The sequence below is a fragment of the Haematobia irritans genome, chromosome 2 (assembly GCF_050003625.1).
Source record: "Haematobia irritans isolate KBUSLIRL chromosome 2, ASM5000362v1, whole genome shotgun sequence".
NCBI lineage: Eukaryota > Metazoa > Arthropoda > Insecta > Diptera > Muscidae > Haematobia > Haematobia irritans.
This window is the reverse complement of record NC_134398.1, coordinates 1,292,954-1,315,620: the sequence shown is the minus strand read 5'-3', so window position 1 is coordinate 1,315,620 and position 22,667 is coordinate 1,292,954. Positions and strand designations below refer to the sequence as shown.

Below are 22,667 nucleotides of genomic sequence, written 5' to 3'. Positions count from 1 at the left end.
AAGTTATTTAAAATTAGGTAACTATATTGTTTTTGAAGAACAATATATGCATTTGCTATAGTGTTATTCCAAACATAGTTTAGAACTTTGATGACGTTCAATAAAATGCGTACAATTTAATTGCTTTTGTTTAAGTGTATTTTTTATTTATTTAGGGGTCATTAACCATTTTTATTGTTATATCAACTTCCAGTAGAGCGTAACAATAGCTGAAAAAAGTTGCACATTTTAATTGTTAGGGTTAATATATGCAAGACACATTTAAAATTCTTTTTCATAAATTAATTCTTAATGAATTTAATTATTAGAAGATGACATCAACAAACCAACAACTATATATTTTGCCAAAATATTGCCTTAATTTATTCTTTAAACGATTATAAAAACAATTTGTATTGTCATCTTAAAAAGTAAGTGATGACACCATAAGAATAATGAAGACGTAACTTATTTGGTTTAATGCAATGCATAAAGTATTCAAATTCATGAAGAAACTTTAAATGAACAGAAAAAAAATTAATTTACACTGCAAAAATTAAGAAAATTAAGAACTTCACTTCAACTGAACCATAATTTTATTACACTTTATTTACCAATAATTATTGATGTGTCCATTCAATATACGCCATTTTGCTGGGCACCAAAGGCATTTATTTCTAAAAAGGTTTGTTTTGTCTCATTGTTTTTTTTTTGGCTATAGAAAATCTTTTATGTTCCTAAGGCCATAAAACTATGTCAAAAATATATCAGATTTATTCCAGTGCGGGTCAATGCCATAGAATTTGTTTTATGAAAACTTTGTCTTCTAAATCCATTGAAAAGATACAATTAAACTAAATTGATTTATCAACCAAGTAACTCTTATTTCAATATAAATCCGGCATATTCTTTTTTGGTAAATTTTGCATGCTTTTAAACAACTTAATATACATTAGCAAAAATTAAATTCATATTGTCCAGATTTCCATTTAATATCATAATTCGATAATAAACGTTAATCGAGATAATAGGATTTGTTGTTTGAAAAATACTAATGCTTTGAACTGGTTTTGCAAGTTTTGACATTGAATTTTGCCATAATCAAAATTGAAACATAAAGACGCCGAATAATGTGGTCAATACTACGTAAAAAATGACCTATCATCGACAACAGATAAAAAATCCCTGTCAACCGGATTTTTGTATTCTTATTATTAATTGCTTTTGAAATGTTTATTTTTAAAGCAGTTACTGAGTGCTGTGGAAATGAACAACACACATTTTTTGCGAATGAATGTATGAATGAATTTCAAATAAAGAATTCTAAAATTGCCGCCAATTATATGGTTAGATTTATAGTTTTTTTTTTCAATAATTCATATGGAGTTTAGTAAACAGCCTCAATAGGAGAACGTGTTTCTTTTCAAATTCACTTTTCGCTTGAGGGTCTAAGTTGCAATTAAAAGGAAACAATCAATTGCTACGGCCATAATTAGTGGAATTAAATTAAGGTACGCAAAAGATGAAATTTCCTTAACTATTTATAAATCCAAAGTCAAGCCCATAAAATTTGGAATCGAAATTCTAGCAAGCCATATAGTTTTTAGAGAAAAAAAAAAACATAAATTCTGAAGATTCTCAAGATTCACACTATCTATGGAATGAACATATTTATTATACCCTCCACCATAGGATGGGGGTATATTAACTTTGTCATTCCGTTTGTAACACATCGAAATATTGATCTAAGGCCCCATAAAGTATATATATTCTGGGTCGTGGTGAAATTCTCAGTCGATCTGAGCATGTCCGTCCGTCCGTCCGTCTGTTGAAATCACGCTAACTTCCGAACGAAACAAGCTATCGACTTGAAACTTGGCACAAGTAGTTGTTATTGATGTAGGTCGGATGGTATTGCAAATGGGCTATATCGGTCCACTTTTACGTATAGCCCCCATATAAACGGACCCCCAAATTTGGCTTGCGAGGCCTCTAAGAGAAGCAAATTTCATCCGATCCGGCTGAAATTTGGTACATGGTGTTAGTATATGGTCTCTAACAACCATGCAAAAATTGGTCCACATAGGTCCATAATTATATATAGCCCCCATATAAACCGATCCCCAGATTTGACCTCCGGAGCATCTTGGAAGAGCAAAATTCTTCCTATTCGGTTGAAATTTGGTACGTGTTGTTAGTATATGGTATCCAACAACCATGCAGGAATTGGTTCCTATCAGTCCATAATTATATATAGCTCCCATATAAACCGATCGCCAGATTTGACCTCCGGTGCCTTTTGGAGAAGCAAAATTCATCCGATCTGGTTGAAATTTGGTACGTGGTGGTAGTATATGATATTTAACAATCATGCCAAAAGTGGTCCATATCAGTCCATAATCATTTATAGCCCCCATATAAACCGATCCCGAGATTTGGTTTTGGAGCCTCTTGGAGGAGCAAATTTCATCCGAGTGAGTTGAAATTTGTGGATGACAGTCTTTCGTAGAAGTTTCTACGCAATCCATGGTGGAGGGTACATAAGATTCGGCCTGGCCGAACTTACGGCCGTATATACTTGTTTATCTTACGAATGTAATGATGCTGTAACTCTTTTACTGGCTTTTATAGAATACTTTTCTTCTGAAGCTTGTTTCAAACGTTTCATTTTCACACTTTCCAAAAATTTCTTCATACAAACTTATTAACTTTATTCATCCCTGCACGGTCGACAAGTTTACAAAATCGTTTTTCATTTTTCCTGTAGTAGTTTAAATTTTGTCTTGCGTTTGCCACTAGTCCATTCTCTTATATTGGTAGTTCGGTATGCTTTGTTTGTTCTTTATTAATTCAATTCTTTGAATTAGATTTTATTGCTTTATTTTCTGAAGAGAGTTAATAATTTTATGCACATCATGTATGCATAAGTTTAAGACAACCACAATACTGCAGTACATGTATGTAATGAAGGTATGAAAGGCCCTAGTAAATTTCTGAACATAAATGAATAAACTCGTACAATTATAAATTAAATTACTTACAAAAATTAAATAAGTATAAGTGGTTTGGCTGGCAAGGTCAATGGAAAGGTCTTAACGATATATAAAACAATGCAGGTTTTCTGTGCTCACTCCCTGAGAAGGTTGTTTAGAATATCTTCATGTTTTAAAGATAAATTATCTTTATATTCATAAAATTGATAAGAGATTCCATTTATATCTAAACTTTTATCATTCTGTTTTTGCGATTATGTTCATGATATAGAGGCCTCTAGACTGTGAGCCTCTATCATTTGGTTTTTGTGGCCATGTTCCTCAGATGACTGGGTTTGTATCAATTGTTATGGGCCTGTTGCAAACTTATGGGACTTATGTTTAATTTAAAATGCAGCACTTGCAACCACATTTTGTTTTGGTGTTGTTGTTGTTTTTGCCGCCTTTGTTACGGCTGCTGCAACTCTTCTTGTTATTCATTCTCTCTAGCTAATATTGGTGTTGCAGCAACAATGAAAGGGTTCTGATTTGTTGCTTATGTCGAGTGTTTTTTAAGTGCCTTCAATTGAAAGTTTTTAATTGAAAATAAAGTCATATTAAAATTATACAGGCAAAATGTAGAAGAACGAATAAGAAACCCCCCAGATATAATAACAACAAGAAGCATACAAATTAAAATGAAATAGATGTCAGTATGAAGAAAGACGAAAAACGCTATTGAAATGGGCACTCAAAGGACTGGAAGGATTCAAAAAAGCAATTGACATTTGATAATTGTGACACTAGGCAAATTTCAACAAGTTTCTCTTAATTATTTTCGTAGAAGTGCTGTAATTTGTATAATTGCATTTTCGGTTTGAAAAGCTCTCATAGAACTTAACTTAAAAGTTGATCGAAGAAATGGAAATTGTATAATTAAAATGTAAGTTTCATCAAAGTATGAAATCATAAATTTATTTTAGGTTTTGATACGCTTTATGTATTCTCGTGACTTATTACGCTATTTACATGTGGAATTTGAGTATTATATGTAGAGGTTAGGTTAGGTGGCAGCCCGATTTATCGGGCTCACTTAGACTATTCAGTCCATTGTGATACCACATTGGTGAACTTCTCTCTTATCACTGAGTGCTGCCTGATTCCATGTTAAGCTCAATGACAAGGGACCTCCTTTTTATAGGCGAGTCCGAACGGCGTTCCACATTGCAGTGAAACCACTTAGTGAAGCTTTTGAAACCCTCAGAAATGTCACCAGCATTACTGAGGTGGGATAATCCACCGCTGAAAAACTTTTTGGTGTTCGGTCGAAGCAGGAATCGAACCCACGACCTTGTGTATGCAAGGCGGGCATGCTAACCATTGCACCACGGTGGCTCCCATGTAGAGCTTATATCGGTCTGAATTTATATTTAAGGAAACATTTGATGGACAATTACAGGCACTCTCAGAACAAACCTACCTTCTAATTAGAGAGAGTTATGCAAAATGATACTCATCGTAATTATCAAGTCCTACGATTCACCATAGTTTCTGAATAATTTTATATGCTTTTAAATTAAAGTTTTATTTTGGCCATATGCTAAAACTTGGCTATGTGCTAACAATATCCAAATAGCTCGAAATCCTTAAGTCAATGCAAATTTAAAATGTTTCATTTGTCCCCTGTTAAGATTTCCCATTATCACCAACAATCACGATTACTGCCTAGGTAATCTGTTGCTTTAGTTTTTCTTTCGTCGCCTTTGCATTCACCCTTAAGCCTTTCATTAACATTCATTCCTATGTCTTTCTATTCTTACTACGGAAAAAGGGCGTTGTATGTGGCCGCTGTTCTCTGGAGTTCAATGCTTTTGTCTCGTGCCACAAGCCATAATTGTAAAGTGCAACAGTTGCAGTCCTTATCTTTAAAGGACTGTAATGGCAACATCATGGGACAAGCAATATAAAAGGAAGTTTACTCCAGCAATATATCTGTGCTGTTCTAAATACGCCTCACTTCGGATAGAGTCCTTTTTGTCTTCAACCATAACAAGCGGCTGGTAACTTTGCTGGAATGTGATAAGGAATATAGCTGCAACAATTTACATGGCAATTTTAGAACAACACCCAAGTCCTTATTGTGCCTCGTTCCTACTTCCTTTGAAGAAATCCTAATGCATATTCATCAGACATAGTTGTCGTTGATGCCAGCTCCTAGCTCTATAATTAAGGTTGGTTGTAAGGAGTTTTGCAACTCCATACTGCATTGCGTCTTCTCGCCGAGTATATATGCACTCCAAAATTATTCCCTAAAATGTCAAATTCATTTATTCCCATATTCCTCCTGGGTGGTTTGTTGTTGGTACTTTGTAGTGTGCTATATAAACAAAATATGGAATTAGGGTGCCAGTCATTCTCATCTGCAGCCAGTTAAACGACAAACACAGTTTTTCGTAAAACAAAAGTATTTGGCATCTGCATGAGTAATTACTCAGGCTAGGCAGCGTAAATAAAGGAAGAAGGATGAAGAATTCAATTCAACGATAACAGCAGCTGCTGTATACCCAGCACCCCGTATTCATTGAGGAAAATTGCTTTTATTTTGGGAACAAAAACTAAAATTAAATAGCATTCATATACAGTGCAACAAACAGAGCTGTTAGGAATAAAGGATTCTTAGGAAAATTGGAGACTTCAACAGATTGCCAACCAGAAAGAGTCATTTACAAGTAATCGCATCACAGTTTGACGTCAGTTCTGTCCTAGTCCTTGGATGTTTACACAATTTTATGGTTTTACACCTTTAAAAGGTGTTTTGTAATAGCCAAGAATGCATAATGACAACTCCTTTGATGCGCTTAATCACCGACAGATACGCGTGTCGCATAACCAGAATTTCTTATCTTTAGGTAGTACAACGTCCGTACTAAATAATAATTGCTTCCATTAAATAGAGATACCGGCTGCTATTCTTCTCATTGTCGTTAATGTTGAACAACACGCCTGCTCTAATAATAATGGATCTTTATTATTGGAAACATCTGTCTTTTCGTGTTACACATCATGGCAAAGCCCCAGCAGGTGATTGGGACATTTACTCCTTACTATGATGAAGTAAATAGTTGATAGGATGTCTGGTGAAATCAACAAACAAACAAAAAAAAAAAAACGTGGAAAGAAGAAGAATATCGATTATATGATGATAATTATTTTTTCAGGTGACATGACAGGGAAAACATATGGAGTGATTACCTGCTATCATCTGACATTCCAAACTCTCCCGAATACCAAAGAAAAGACACACCATAAAAGAGGTTGGAAAGTCCCTACACTGCAAATTTCTCGTACAGTGGAAAGTGTGAGACTTTAAGTAGTAGCAAAATTATCCAGAAGATTTAATCATATAATGGGAAATATTGTAAGCATCATTAGTACAAAATTTCTGTTCTAATTAACGTTTTTTATTTTATACCCCCCAACGTTGTTCAAAATTTTCTTAAGTCCTCCCTGTAAAAAAGAAACATTTCCATATTTTCGAATTCCCGCGGTATTCCATGAAATCAACTAAATGGTAACTCCTCTTCCTGTAAACTTGAAATTTAGTTTCTTTTTAGAAAAAGGTGAAAATTTAATAACCCTCCTCTTTGAGTTCCTCTGGAATAATTAACTTATTCTCAAGGTGAAATAAAACATGCAGGTAGATAGATGACTTTGGCCTCTCTGAAATACCACTGAAACGTACCAGAGATAAAGGCAGCTTACAAAATTAAATAAAATGATTAGGGATTACTACCGTCGTTACGCTGATTGGAACGAATACTTTTTTTGGAGAAATTTCAATCGAAAAAAATTGTTGAAATGAAATACTGGATATACACATTTCTCTTGATATTCGTAATTGCTCAAAAGCAAAAGGTCCCATCTTATATGTTAAAACAAAGTATTGATTTTAGAAATTTAGAATCAAATAAATCAAGGACAAAAAGTACAAACTTAAAACAGATAAAATGAAGTATTTTTTCTAAGGAGTTCTAATGTATTTAAAAATTTTCATTTCAAAAAGTAGACTCTATTGTATTTGGAAAAAAGGCTTTCCAAATGTCAACTATCAAAATTTAGAAAATAAAATTTTTGCATACAAAAATATAATAGAAGATATTGGGGTATGTTCCAATATTTGGAAATTTTTGTTTGGCGATATTTTCTTAACCCTAAAACATATAGATTTAAATTTTGGCAATATACTTCTCTTTAATAAGAAGTTATAAAACAAATTCATTTAAACATACTCTCTAAGTCGGATTTTTCATTTCTATTTAATAATTACGGCGATAAAAACTCATTGCCTGTTTTGGTCAACATCGAAAGTCAATTAATCGATTTTGTTCAAAATAAAAAATAGATTTGACGTTTTTAAAAAAATCCACAACAACCTATTAAGATTGCAAATATTAACTCTTTGACTTTCTTGAAAGTATAATTTACTTCTATAACATGCTCACTAATTCGGTTCCCAATGATATTTCATCCATCATTTCAAAAATCTATTATTCGGAATTTAAAACTAAAAAATTCTTTTTGGAACTTTGTTGACAAAAAAATCGAATCAACCTTATGTTTTATATTTATATTTATTTTTATTCGTTAGGTGTGTTATACTCTTTTGTATCCCACTTGACTTGATGTTTGGTAAAAATGCAAAGTGTTTTCAAAATCAAATATTTACTTTTACTTTATATCATTTGCATAGTTAAACCGCAGTGAGACAATGCGGCGGCATTGCGGATAGTGGTGGGTTTTCAAACACATCAAAGTGTGTAAATTCGAACGTAAAAGAAACCAACATAAATGCGAAAAAATGCAAAACAGCTCTATCAGCTTTTAACATAATTTAAACAAACGGCATCGAAACGTAGTAAACAAAACTCCATCACTTTTTCATAATGTTATCCAATACAAGAAACAAGATCATCATTAGAGTTGGAATATCAAAATGGGAAAGTCCCCTTCTATAGGGGGGAAAGAACCTCTAGACGTTTAATTGATATTCTAACTTAATGATATTCAATACTAATATTGCAATAATTCTACGAAATCATCATGTATAGGCCTAACCTAATAACAATCCTCTTTCTATTCGTGTGTTGCTACTTAAATAAATACACGTATGATTAGCTTGAGACAACTTTCAAAAGATTTGTTTATATACTTTTTACACTTTAATATGGCATTTACGCTACTAACTTGGCTCATTAAAATTCATTGAATTTTTATAAATGATTGTGCTTTGATAGAGGGGTGCATTCCAAAACAATTGCCAATTGCGACGTATGTAAAAATCACTCAAGGAAAGCTGTAACAGAGAAAGGTGATCTAATGCTAACAAAAAACTTGTGATGCGCATGTGCCCAATGCTATTCTATTGCAGTCATGAATACTTGTATATATATTGAGACAGTTTTATTTTTTTGTTGTAATATTCTCCATTTCTTTTTTGTTTTAATGGCCACTTGGTGGCCGCAAGGAAAATTTATTTCATCTTGTTCGTCATTTATTTGTCTAACACCAAAAGGCAATTTCATGAACTCTACAGCAATTGCAGGTCATTTATCTCTTCATCGCTTCGACACGAACTAATGACCGAGTTAAAGAACAAATTTTCCATGACTTTGTGTTTGAAATCTCTAAAGAACCAGAATACCTCCCTTCCTTGGTAAACATGAAACTGCAGTATCATTTGCTTTAAAGCAACAAACGTGCCATAGTCCAAGGAAAACTGAAAGACACATAAGAGTTTTTCTTTTGTTTTACGAGTACACGAATGCATTATTGTTGCTTCATGTCGCTTTTTGGTTAGGGGAACGTTTTGGGTATCTTAGGTGTTGCATTTGGGGTCTTCGAAGTCATGTTATGTTTTTCTCAAAAAAAAAAAAAAAACACATCTTCAACCCCACTAACTACTCAAGCTTAGAAATTTTGTGGCTTTTGTGTTTGCTACTGTAATTATTTCCATGCCAACTTCAAATAAAACTGTCAAAATTTATTCATGAAAAGGGTCAACTATTAAGAGGAAATAAGCACTTAAACTTGTTCGAGGTATTTAAACTGCTAAGTTACATAAATTCGGATTGTCTGAGTTTATATTCCCATAAAGTATTCGGTTGATTCACTTTTTGAAGTATCTTTTAAGAAAGAAAAAGAAAGAAAAAGAAAGTGTTATATAAGTACCTTAAACAATATAGGTTGATTGGCTTAAATATTTTGTATGGACTTTATTATTATTGATAAACATAACAAAAACTAATGATATTTTAATAATATTGCCCATCATTTTCTGTTGACGAATATCATTTAATCGCCTTTCAACGTTGTACTTAAAATGTACTAGTCGTTTTCCAATGGACCATTCTTCAAACGTGAGACTAGTATAACATCTAAAAGCAAGGTGACCGTATTCTGGTTCCATATTTAAAAATTGTTTATTCTCAAATGTAAATGAGGGAAATGGTTTTTTTTCTACAGTTTATTTCTCTATCAAATTATTTATCATTCAGTTATCATCCATACTCTTGTAAGAAGAAATTCATCTACTCTTAATTTATATGGTATACATAATTCAATGAGGAGTCGGGAAATATCTTCAGAAGTCAAATATTGATACTTATTACGCTGTTGATACGACGTTTTCCTCCTAAGATATTCATATCATATAATATTTAATTATATTAATTTAAAATTAATGATCTGGTTTGTTTATCGTTAATTAATTAACTGGGTAAAACATTTTGTTACATTTATATACCTGTTTCATATTCAAAAAATGTTTGTTTCTTCTAACTATTTCTGCTTAGATATTTCCTGATACGGTTCTGATTTTGATATTTACAAATTATAATGGAAATGTGTGTTTTTTGTCTATTATTAACAGAAACTAAACTATTCTGGCTTCTCTTTGGCTTTAGAAAGTTTTATCGATTATGTATTTTATTCAAACGTTTTAAATACATTTCGTTATAAAACATAATAACATTATTTTGTTTTTATTTATGCAAATTTTTTAAGAAACTGGTTATCTAGCCAAACGAAATATTGGAATTTGCTGTTAATTTGAATTAAAACTAAAAAATATGGTGGTTATGCCAATAACCATATAGTGTGTGGCTTGAAGTCAATATTCAAAGTTGCCAGGGTTTCTATGGAATTTTGTCTCGTTGTTGAAATGTCATTATCAACGCTTTAGAATCAAGGAAATATTTAAGATCATTTCATATTTAACCTTAAAATCAGCGGGATATGGCTTCGTTATTTGCTTAAGTGGTTATTATGCAAAGGTTGCACAGATAGACCCTTTTTATCTTAAAATAGTTAATAAATTCACAGAAAGCAAGGAGTGGCTTGAAATTTCAAACTAAAGACTACAAGAAATGTAAAAGTTTAAAAATATGTGAGCTTCAATTTAAATATGTAAAATTTCCAAGATTTGTATGGCGAACATCACCTTTCCTATATAATTTTTGTTTAAATTGTATTTCAAATCTATACCTGCTACCTTTTTTTTACGTTGAAGCAGCTAGAAAAGCCTAGGAAAAAAACTTAACTACCTGTACCTGATCACGTTTATCGTTGTAGTTTTTATTTCATTTTTTATTTCTGTAAAAACGACAATGACTTGTATACAAATCTAAAATAAGGTTCATTGGTTATTTGTTTCGTTGTCTCTTTACTGTTGGATATTCTTCTTCAGCATTTCAACAAAATAAAGGTTTATGGTTTTGAGCCTCTGTGTCTTGTCTCGGCTAGTTGTTTTTCTTTTATTGATAAATTGATTTGAGACGTGATCTGTGTTTATTTGCTTCTTATATGAAAATCATTTGTTGATTTCAAAATAATCATCCAAACAAGTGTTGGAACAATCGTCAAGGGGAAAACTTTTCTCTTGGTTAGTTGTTTCTATAAAATGTAAAATAATGTCGTCGACCAGTTAGTTAAACTTCTGTTTAAAGATTAATTATCAACATGACATGCAGGTCCAATTATTCAGGTCTTTCTGGGGGGTTTTTTAAGTACCGGAGATTTGTCTCGATTCTTATTTCAGTTTTGAACTTTTCATGTTGTGCTTGTGTTTTTGTGGTTAGTGTATGTGTCATGTTACCTGCATTTAAACATTAATGTCTGTTGACATAAGGTGAGATGAATTAAAAAAAGGTTTGCCCGAAATTGGTCATAAAAAGTCATGGAGGAAAGGAAAGTTTATGCGTCTATGCTAAATAAAATCCAAAGCTAAATAAAATATTTTATAGTTAGAAATCTTGTGGAACGTCTCTTTAAGACAAGGCAAAATAATTATAATTTTAGAAATATAGTTACTAAATTGTAGTAAGACAATAATATATAAGTTTATTATATTATGCTAACATAATATATTAATATGGCTTGAAGTCAAAGATGACACAGATAAGCGTGGACAAAAGAGTAATAAAGCCAATTCTAACATATCCATCCTAACGGTTACCATCGATGGAGAGGTAGTGCAGCGTAGAAATTTTGGAACTGACCCAAAGGACTTAGTATAACTCGGGTAGTGAGGGCTGTGGAAACATTCTTGGGCTTTAGATAGAACAAAGGAGAGGCCGCGAGGGTCAGATGGAACCATGGCTGGGCTCCAACGGTAGGGAAGGTATGATCCCTTTTCAAGCTAACCATCTTCCTAAAACTCATTTACAAAAATATCGATGTAGATCAGTGCTTGACAGATATTAACTTAGAATATAAAAATATCAAATATTGGCTTTCATAGAAGGCAACGATAATGCAAAGGTCGTCTCCTTGAGTTCAATAAAGACCGCAATAATTTTTCGGATAATCGACATATTCACAATATGACCATTATCGATGGATACAACCATGGCTGACTTGTATGTCAAAATTTACTGATAAGAAAAATTTCAAATACCATAGTTTCAGATAAGCTATCAGACTATAGAACTAAATGTTCAAAGTAAAGTTTTCGATTAGACAAATTTGCAAAAATGGAACAATATGCTGACTCTTCTAAGAAGATATAATATATATATTATCTCTTCAGTTTTCATTCATAAGAGTAGAGCATCATTGCCTGATTCAGAGTATATCTTGATTCAGACATCGATTTTAACATTATCATTGTGATATTTATTTATTTAATTTTTTTTTCATTTCAGTGCTCTACCTCCCTATTGAAAACCACTCCGATTTTGTAATAACTCAAAATTTCCTAATGTTTCATGAATCCCAAATTGCCAAATTGCCTTTAAGACACCTCTCGAGTGGCATTGCCTACCGTATCAAGTGGTTATTAAAACCAGAAACACATGGTTTTCCAAATTTAGGTATTTCTCCTTTTTTCTGTAGATACTACAATATTGGTGTTACTAATGGTTCCGCCATAGCTTCGCCACTCCGCTAATAACTAATAAGACAACAAGCACACAAGATATGAACAGAATCAGAAGCCAGCCAATTCAAGTAGGGAATCCACATGATTCCCATCCAAAAGAGAACAGAACAGATGTTGAAGACTTTCAAGTGAAAGCCACAAAAATTTCAACTGGAAACGTTTCGTAGAAGACTATGCTAATGCAAAGGTCGTCCCCATAGGGACGAATTGAGTTCAACAAAGGCGGCAACGGATACCAATATTGTTTTTTGGTGTTTTGCCTTTGGCTACATTAAATACTGCTGTTGGTTGTCTCCATCACTTAATGTGTCCTATAGGCAAAGGCGTTCGATACCAATATGCATGCGTATCCATCAATTACAGTCCTGTATTTGTTTTTGTAGGGATTTGATATCAAACCTACAGCAGCATCACAAAACACAGTAGACGCCAGAGTTTAGGATCCTCGAACATGACACTAAGGCTTCTGACGAAGGAACCTTAAGCAACATATTTACGTCGTTTAGGGTGTGTTTGTGTTGTTGAATGTGTGAATATCTGCCATTGACAACGGCATAAGAGGATGGCTTCTACAGCATCTATGCGGAAGCACAAACCGAATAACATCAAATAATACTTAATTTCATGAGATGAGTGTGGATTACAGTTCACATACCCTATCCATAGCCCTCCCTTGTCATGCCAATCGCCAATCTCTCAAATACCCCTTAATAGGGGACGGACTACAAAAATATGCGCATTTGTTGTTTGCAAAAGAATTTCTTTGCTGGCATTTAATTGATGGGAAATATTTGTAATAAATTTCATTTGGATTCTAATGATGACGGAAAGACAAGGGGAGCGATAATGGGAGGGGCCGGATCTCCTCATTGTCGTGTACATAAAAGTTTTGGCCAAATGCAAAAAAAACTCAACCTCTTAAGCATCAAGATTTATGAGTTTAGGGAGCACTTAGCTGAAAATGTGAATACGCACTAATGCTGATGGGTGAAATTGAAGAGGAACTTTGTTTCGGATGTTATGTTTAAGGTGTTGCTGCTGACTTTGAGTAATCTTCTTCAAGTGCCAATTAATGGCTTCAAGTGGGCTTGGAGTGTTTGCATCAAATACCTACAAAGATTTTATATTCATTCAATTGTCTAATAAGGCCATTGATGTATTTGAACTTTAGAAGATTATCATTAGTAAATATTGATTTCTAGAAGAATTACCATAGTTGTCTTAAAATAAATGATCAGCAATTAAGACATTTTCGGAATTGAAGCGTTTGAAGATGAATTGCCAAGAGGTATAACCGATAAGGTTGTGAAATGCACATAAGTTAATTAGATATATGCATTATTATAAAATCTTTAATTATCTCAATGGATTCCATATGTTTCCATAACTATATTAGCAATTATATTTTTTTCAATGTAAAATTACAATTTCCTATTAGTACCTCTATAATCAAATTTTTAACAACAAAATATGAACACCTAATTGAAGCATTAATATCGAGATAGAATAACATCCTTGGACTCGGTGTTCCTAAACTTGCAAAAGGAACTTCTCAGCCCTGACAAAGTGTGGGCTGAGAAGTTCAATTTTCATCTAATATTTTATCTCGCACACACAAAAAATTTTTTTCTGATTCAATCACGAAATTAATTGATCCAATTAATTTTTAATTGAAATGTCTTTAATCACAGAAATGATAGTATCAATTAAAAAATTTATTGAAGGTCAATTAAAAAGTTAATTGATCCAATTAAAAAATTAATTGATACTATTATTTTTACTATTATTTTTGTGATTGATTTTTGTTTCAATTAAAAAATTTGTTAAATCAATTAAATTTTTAATTGATTTTTCCAATTAAAATTTTAATTGGAAAAATTTTCGTGAAATTTTTTTGTGTGCATATTAGAATCTGTTCCTATGTGAGCAGTACTAGTATGAGATGGGATGACCTACCCATTTGCTGCAAAGGTTACGAAGACACCAAGAACCATATTAATCTCATGCATTTACTTAATTTATTAATGTTCTTAAGTCGTAAGTAGCCTGTACTGACATCAATGATAATGGCTAGTTTCCTAATAGTGCGGCTTTGTGGACGAGAAAGACTAAATTTTTGGGACATTTAAAGTTGGTCCAGTTTTGCATTGACAAATTTCGTTTGGAAAATTATGAGAAGTCGGTGTAATTCAACTTCGAAAATTAAATTATTATAATTGAAAATTGTTATAGGATTAATATGTGTTAGCTTTTATCCAATTTCCCGCTGGTCATATTAGTTGTCTGCATATTTCTGTACTCGGAATGAAAACTAATTTACCTAAAACCCAGAAACTATTCCAGCGATAAATAACACCAAAAAACAGCTTAGATACATTTTTTAGATTTCTCATTTGGTATTTTTGTGCGTGTCTGAAAATAAGTTTACTTGTTGCCTTAAAGTTCTTTAGAAAAAAATCAATATTATTTCATTACAGCTGCAAGTCAATGCCCGCATTATTTTGATTAATTTTGATTAAATCTCCAATGACTATTTCCATAAACACGTAAAACATGACAGAAATGCAGATATCAAGTAAATTTTGTAATCAAAAAACTATAACAAAAGCCATGTGAAAAAAGAAACAAAAAACCTCTTCACCCACCAGAAAATTATTATCGTGGCACATTGTCTCTAACTATTGAGCCAATAAATTACACCCCTGTACAATAAGGATGGGTGGGTGAGAAGTTTTAATCGGTAAGAGGTACTGAATAAAAAATCAATGCATTTTTTATTTGTTAAACATGTTGATGCAAAACATGAAAAAGACCTGAAACACTAACATGAATTACCCTCCAGTGTCTGTCCAGACAGCAGACAACCAACCGGCCACTCATTCATTCAATCATCGAAACTTCCCTCGTCTGTGCGAACCATTTTTGTAATTTTTTACACCCTCATGCAGCCAGAAAACTAAAGAAATTTGTTATAAATTAGTGCAACTACCAGAAATACAAAAAAAAAACTGACACTGATACTCATACCAGCCACAGGCGGGTATCTCTAGTTCTGCTGCAACTTCTCATATGGGTCAGGGATGGGAAAGTATGAATTATTGTATTTACTTGAGATTAAGATTAAAATACCATTGTTAATTTATTGTTACCGGAACACATTGAGCGTTAAATATATATAGTCAGTGTTGGCAGTATTGGGGATTTTTCCCCAAATCGGGGATATTTTTTCGTGGATGGGGACAAAATTTTTGAGTTGGGGACTCGGGGATTTGGTGGGGAATTTCCACAAATTTGGGGATTTTTGTGGGGAATTTTCGATATTTGTTCAGTATACGAGTAATTATCACAGTAAGAACTATGGTTTATATGAAATTCTTTACATGCTTAAAAAAAAAGGCTTAAAGAAGTACAGAGATTCTCAAAAAAATAAAAAAAAAACTTTCCTCCTCTTTATTCAACGGAATTTATTTCGGTGGCCCAAGAGCTTCTTTACAATTTACTCTTTTTCCTAAGAAATGTTTTACTATTGTGAAATTATTTCGTAAGGACTCATATGCGTACATCACTGATTTTGAACATGTATCCCATATCCCGCACATACAGAGTAGAGTTCATATCGGGACAGCAACGCATTTTGATCGATAAGTCAATTTTATTTCTTGACTATATGTTGACCGAACTCCCATTTTTATTTCTCGAGCGAGGATTTGCATAAGGTGACTCGATGACTCTTTATACCAATAATTAACTCTGATGGAGGGTGGTATCGGATGATATTTTGAGCACCCGTCTCCTGGTTTTGTGTTTTGAAATCTTCATTCAATTGCACATTTTTATTTTGTTTAAAATGTTTTTTTTTTTTTTTAATTTTGTACGGATTTTCTACAGCAGAGTCTATTCGTTTACTTTATTTTCAAAAAACTTGCCAACAATTTCTTGGGGATTTTTATGGGGAATTTTAAATTAAATTGTGGATTTTTGGGGATAAAAGCGATCCATTTTGGAGACAAGAGCTCGGAAAATACTGGCAACACTGTATATATTGCCACTCTGTCTAATTTCTGATCGAAAAAACACACACAAAAAATTTTCTGATTCAATCACGAAATTAATTGATCCAATTAATTTTTTAATTGAAATGTCTTCAATCACAGAAATGATAGTATCAATTAAAAATTAATTGAAGGTCAATTAAAAAATTAATTGATCCAATTAAAAAATTAATTGATACTATTAATTTATGTGATTGATTTTTGTTTCAATTAAAACATTTGTTGATTCAATTAAATTTTTAATTGAATATTTTTTTAAAACTCAATTAAAATTTTAATTGGAAAATTTTTCGTGAATTTTTTTCTGTGTATCCAATGATTCGATTGTGATATTCCTATTGAAATTTCAATATTTCCAGCCCTGGTATCTACACTTCATCCCAGCCTCAAGTGTTTGTATCTGCAACATTTTGATGTACTTATGTGTTGGTTCAGTTAATTTATCTGTCCGTTTGCCGGTCCATTTGTATCGCTTAGTTTATTTCGAGGTTGGTAAATTATACTCTCACTTGGCACTTTTTTATTATGATTTTCGTTTCTTTGTCGATTTTCGGGGCAATATGCGATTTTTTTTCTATAGCCGATATATGTGTCAGTTGAATTATATTCGCCTATGGAAGCGTTTTAAAACGCCTTTTGAAGCTTGTTTGGTAGCTGCCAACGCGTGTGAGTTTGTTTAAATTTTCGACAACATATTGTTCGAGGGAAATCAATTGATTTGTGTGTTTCTTTTCTTGGTGGTGGGTTGTTTTTATTTCGTATGCTTTGTTTTCCCCACAATTTCCATCATCAATTTAGAGAATGGTAATTTATTTGATTGTACATAATTTGTTTTGAAGTGTTTGCATCTTTATACATTTTTCTTGTGCTTTTTGATGCAGTTTCTGATCGGTTAAAAGGGAGAAAGTCTTAAATGATGGGTGTAAGTTTTGGGAAAATTTGAATAAAGTTGAGTAAAGTGCAAATGAATTTCTTTGTTAGACATTTTATTCCTTAGAATAAAACCGATAATGAACACTGAACAAAATATTGGATCAGAAATTTTTTCCTTGAATTGAATTTGAAGGCGAATATTTGGTTTGGTAATTTAAATCTTAGAAAGAAAATTTACAATTCATCTTAACGAAGCTGCATAAATAGTTTAAAGAATTTTTAAGTTCAAACATTTTTCAATGTTGTGAATAAATTTCGGGAAGATCCGGGCCTATGTGGCTCCACCTTCCTTTGAATTAGTCCTTGATTTGGACCACATAACAGGTTGGCTGATAAGTGCCCGGTCTGACACATAGATGGCGTCGCTAGTATTAAATGCATATTATTTTTATATAGTACCAACCTTTAAATGACCAACCAACCTTTAAAAAAATACGGTGGAAGCAAAAACTTGGCTTGATAATGAGTTTTTGGACTCTGCCCCAGGGAAATCACCAATAATTGATTGGTATGCAAAATTCAAGCGTGGTTAAATGAGGACGCAACGCAATGGACGCCCGAAAGAGGAGGTTACCGTCGAAAACATCAAAAAATTCACAAAATGATTTTGAATGACCGTAAAATGAAGTTGATCGAGATAGCAGAGGCCTTAAATATATCAAAGGAACGTGTTGGTCATATCATTCATCAATATTTGGATATGCGGAAGCTCTGTGCATAATGGGTGCCGCGAGCTCACATTTGAACAAAAACAACAACGTGTTGATGATTCTGAGCGGTGTTTGCAGCTGTTAACTCGTAATACACCCGAGTTTTTCCGTCGATATGTGACAATGGATTACACATGGCTCCATCACAACACTCCTGAGTCCAATCGACAGTCGGCTGAGTGGACAGCGACCGGTGAACCGTCTCCGAAGCGTGGAAAGACTCGAAAGTCCGCTGGCAAAGTAATGGCCTCTGTTTTTTTGGGATGCGCATGGAATATTTTTTATCGATTATCTTGAGAAGGGAAAAACCATCAACAGTGACTATTATATGGCGTTATTGGAGCGTTTGAAGGTCGAAATCGCGGCAAAACGGCCCCATATGAAGAAGAAAAAAGTGTTGTTCCACCAAGACAACGCACCGTGCCACAAGTCATTGAGAACGATGGCAAAAATTCATGAATTGGGCTTCGAATTTCTTCCCCACCCACCGTACTCAGACCTCAAAAGGATGCTCGCAGGGAAAAAAATTGGCTACAATGAAGAGGTGATCGCCGAAACTGAGGCCTATTTTGAGGCAAAACCGAAGGAGTACTACCAAAATGGTATCAAAAAATTGGAAGGTCGTTATAATCGTTGTATCGCTCTTGAAGGGAACTATGTTGAATAATAAAAACGAATTTTGACAAAAAAAATGTGTTTTTCTTTGTTAGACCGGGGACTTATCAGCCAACCTGTTATATATTGAATGTCAAAATAAACTTTACAGAGGGTTTGTTTTAATGAAGAGTTTTGTAGTGTTTTTATTTTTGATTTTTAATTTTAAGTATAAGTCAAAAATGGTTTATACCTTAAAATCGTAGATATAAAGTTTAAAATAATAGGTAATTTGAAACGAATCTCTTGGGCGTCATTTCGCGGCCATAGCCTGAAATCCAAAGATACTTTATGCCCATAAAAAAAAACTGTGATAATGATCTGTATGTAATGATTTTATACTATTTGAGCAATTTTTTATCATTAAAGGTTTACCTATTCCTTTTCATTGAAATCCAAAGTGGAGTGTACAATATAGGCAAATTGAAAGACAATTAAACTGTTAATTGCTTTTCCGAAAAAGCTCCGTAATATTAAGGAAATTTATCATTAAAACTGAGACAACGAAACAATTCCATAAATACAATGAAGTTTTCTTAATTTAATGAATTTTCTAATTAATAACGAAACATTTCATATTATTAATGAACATTTTCATAATCTCAATTTCAAACTTTAGTTAGGTGTAAAATTTCTTTGCCTCAAAGTTAATGAAATTTTCTTTGTGTAATAATCTTCAAAATAAAATGTAAATGTAAAAAATGCAATAATTTATGTTATTTTTATAACATCACGCAAAATATCTTTTTTTATATAAATTAACAATTTTTTACAGTATTTGTATTAAATGCGCAAAATTCTCTTCAATAAACAGTGTTGGGCACTGAATCTGTGAAACATTTATTTTTGTAAATAAATCTTCTTTTCAAACCAGATGCATATTTAATAATGATTCCTCCATTGTTGTTTTTTTAGAAGTTGTATTTTTTATATATTTTATTTAATATCCGAAGTATCCATTGAGACGGGCGCGACGTGATCACTTGCACCGCACATTATTATCTTTGCGGTAGATGATAACGGCATTTGCCTTATCTTTTCGTGTCATTCAATATCTGTGTATTCACCATATACTATGGATGATGATAATATGAAAAGCATTTTTACTATGACAATTTTTACCATAAATATTTACATAAAACTTTTTTTATAAGCCATCATTGCACAATTTTCTCATTCTCATTTGGGAGAACCACTTGTTACTTGTTAAACATTTATTGGGATATCAAAATACTTGAAAGATATTTTCTCCATTCGAATGGGTTAATTTTTTCATTCATTTGTTTTTTTTTAAAGAATTTTTTCACTTTGCAGCACAATTACGTTGCTTTTGAGCTATGAATTAAAACCGGTTTTTTTGATTTTATTTTAGCGTTTATTTGTATATCCATTTCGCTCTTTCGTGATCTTCGCATAAATGTAAACATTTTATTTTTTTATGAGAATGGCTGTCTGGCCATTTTTTGTTTATTTTGGTGGATCACACTTTGGCTATGTTTTTACAAATAATTATTAACAAAAAGCCATGTTTATAATTCAAAGAGGTGATCTTCCACATTCATGTTCGCTGGACGGACGAAGTAAACAATTATTCGTTAAATTTCACGAGTTATTGGCATGACTTTGAAGCGCGATGGTTCTTTAATTTGATTCACAAAACAACGTAAGCATGGTACCTCAAGCGTACCATGGGTTTCTGGCAATCAGTGGAGTAAACACTTGTTTTTAATTAAATGCGAATGAATCGCAAACTTACAATAAATTATAGGATTTGTTTTGGTTTTTTCAAAATGAAACGATCTTTAAGATACGGAATCAATTGATTTATCTTAGCGATGAAACATCCGACTCTCCGTTATTATGTTTAGAGACTCACGACTTGCAATAAAGAACTAAACAGTCAGTTGCGATGGAACGAAGGTATCCATGAAACACAATATGCTACGATCTTGCTGCGAGAGAGTGAGAGTCTTTAAAAAAATGTAAACAGAGAGCAAACATTTCTCTCTCGGTGGAGAAAAAATAAACAAGAGGTTCAGCAACATGTTGCTAAAGAGTATTACACTCGAATAATGATTTCAGTTGAATGTATGTCGATTTAATAATTTTATTAATTTGTTAGTTTTTAATAGGCCTCCAAAAATTGTGTTGTAGTTTATCTACGGCAATTTTTTAATCTTTACACGACCAAAGCAAACACGGAACTGATTGCTAAGCCAACGTGATGGAGACATCCTTATTGTCCTTTTTCTCAACAACATTAGTCTCGCCACTCACTTTGGTGGCGCATCCCCTCAAAGCAGCACAGCAGTCGCAGCCGCATAAAAAGTCAATAACATTTTCAGTATTTGCCAAAACTATTGGCGCCTCTGAGGCGCCATTAAGCATTACAGAAAAGCGAAAAACAAATCTGTCTGTCATGGTACTCTTTAGCGCACATACGGCTGGATGACTGCTTAACTGTCTACTCCACCCTTCTTGCATCCTTGTAGTGTGTATTTGTAGGGCGACAAAGTCAATTTTTTCTGGCTCATGCAGGGCTAACGCTGTGGCTGAGATAACTACCACTCATAACAGAAATGAAACACATTGTTGAGGTTATCTTTTTTTGGAATTTCATTCATGAAATATTAAGAGGGATGTGTCAATAATTTCTTCTATGCATTTACTGGTAAATAGAAACAATTTATCTGATATTTTATACCCTTGTCATTAGCCTTTGAGAGAGAAATAAAATGGTATTTTGTAATATACGTTCTACGTTAAAAATTGACAAATGGGATCATAACTGCAAAAATCGGAAAGCAATTAAATAAACAATTGACGATTACATCTATCTTGGCTTCTTCGCTATACACAACGCGAGCCGAAGCAGTGATTTTGACTAAATAAGCCTTTCAAAAAAAATTAATATAAAGCCAAAATATTGAATTCTTGTAGATTTATGACAGGCATAAAGGATTTCTCTTATACAGAAAAGCGATTTGGTCGTTGTAGTGGCCCACACTATATGTGCAACCAATTAGAAATCTTTGTAACACTCAGAAATGTCATCAGTATTACAGAGAGGAGATAGCCAAAACTGTTGATCGAAATGAAGATAGAATCCATTACCTTATGCAGACATAAGATGGCATAAAAGTGACATTCTAACCAATGCTTTGATAAAATTATACTTCAAATGATTTACAATTTTAATTTCTAGCTCCACCATTTGTAATTTACCACTTCTCATTTGCCATCCTCGTATGTATAACACTTCTTTTTTTTAATTTCAGCTCAAGAGTATAACTATAAAAACACATCAAGTTGTAATTCAGCCCTTGGAGGGTGGCTCTTCTTCCTTATGTTTGAAAAAGCATGGGCATTCTATTTCCCATACAGACTCCTTTATCATTTTGTGAATTTGTCTCTCAATAATTTTTCTCTCGGCCAGAAGACTTTGAGGCGCCATGTCGCGGCTACATCGTTTTTGTTACAAGACACATATAATTTGTTTAGTAAAGTATTTTACTGATATTTCCCCATGGTTTAGTTGTTCTTTTCTTTCGTTTGAAACAACCATTTCAGAAGCCAAAAAGTCAATGGAGCATTTATTTCATTTGTCGGCATTCGTTTATATGTTTTACCGTATAATAGACAAACCTTGACAATATAACCACAATGAAAGGTTCATCTGTAAGTCAGTCAATATTCTTTTTGGTTTCTATGCCAACAATCAAATGAAAGAAAATCCTTGACAATCATCTTATAGGAATTGGGTGTGTACGAAATACAGTATGTCTTTTTGTTTTGGTGCTTAGCTTTTAAGGTTATAAGGACATTTTGGCGCCATGACTTCATGTACAGTTAACGTCCTTTCGTATAATACGTGTTATGATTTATGTGGATAATTCTCATGTATTTGGGGATTTCCAAGCAAACATCAAAG

At 32.8% G+C, this 22,667-nt stretch overlaps 1 protein-coding gene across 11 annotated transcripts in view; it reads right to left on the bottom strand.

Moving 5' to 3' along the window:
* The window catches only part of sick (sickie), a 275,969-nt gene that overhangs the window by 40,007 nt on the left and 213,295 nt on the right, over positions 1-22,667 (bottom strand). The window contains exon 1 of one of the 11 annotated variants that reach the window (XM_075293035.1): positions 20,493-20,615. The exons of the other annotated variants lie outside the window; for them this stretch is intronic. The gene's annotated coding sequence lies outside the window, so the exon portion shown is untranslated. Of the gene's footprint in view, positions 1-20,492; positions 20,616-22,667 lie in introns of those variants that run through there. 11 annotated transcript variants of the gene reach the window in all.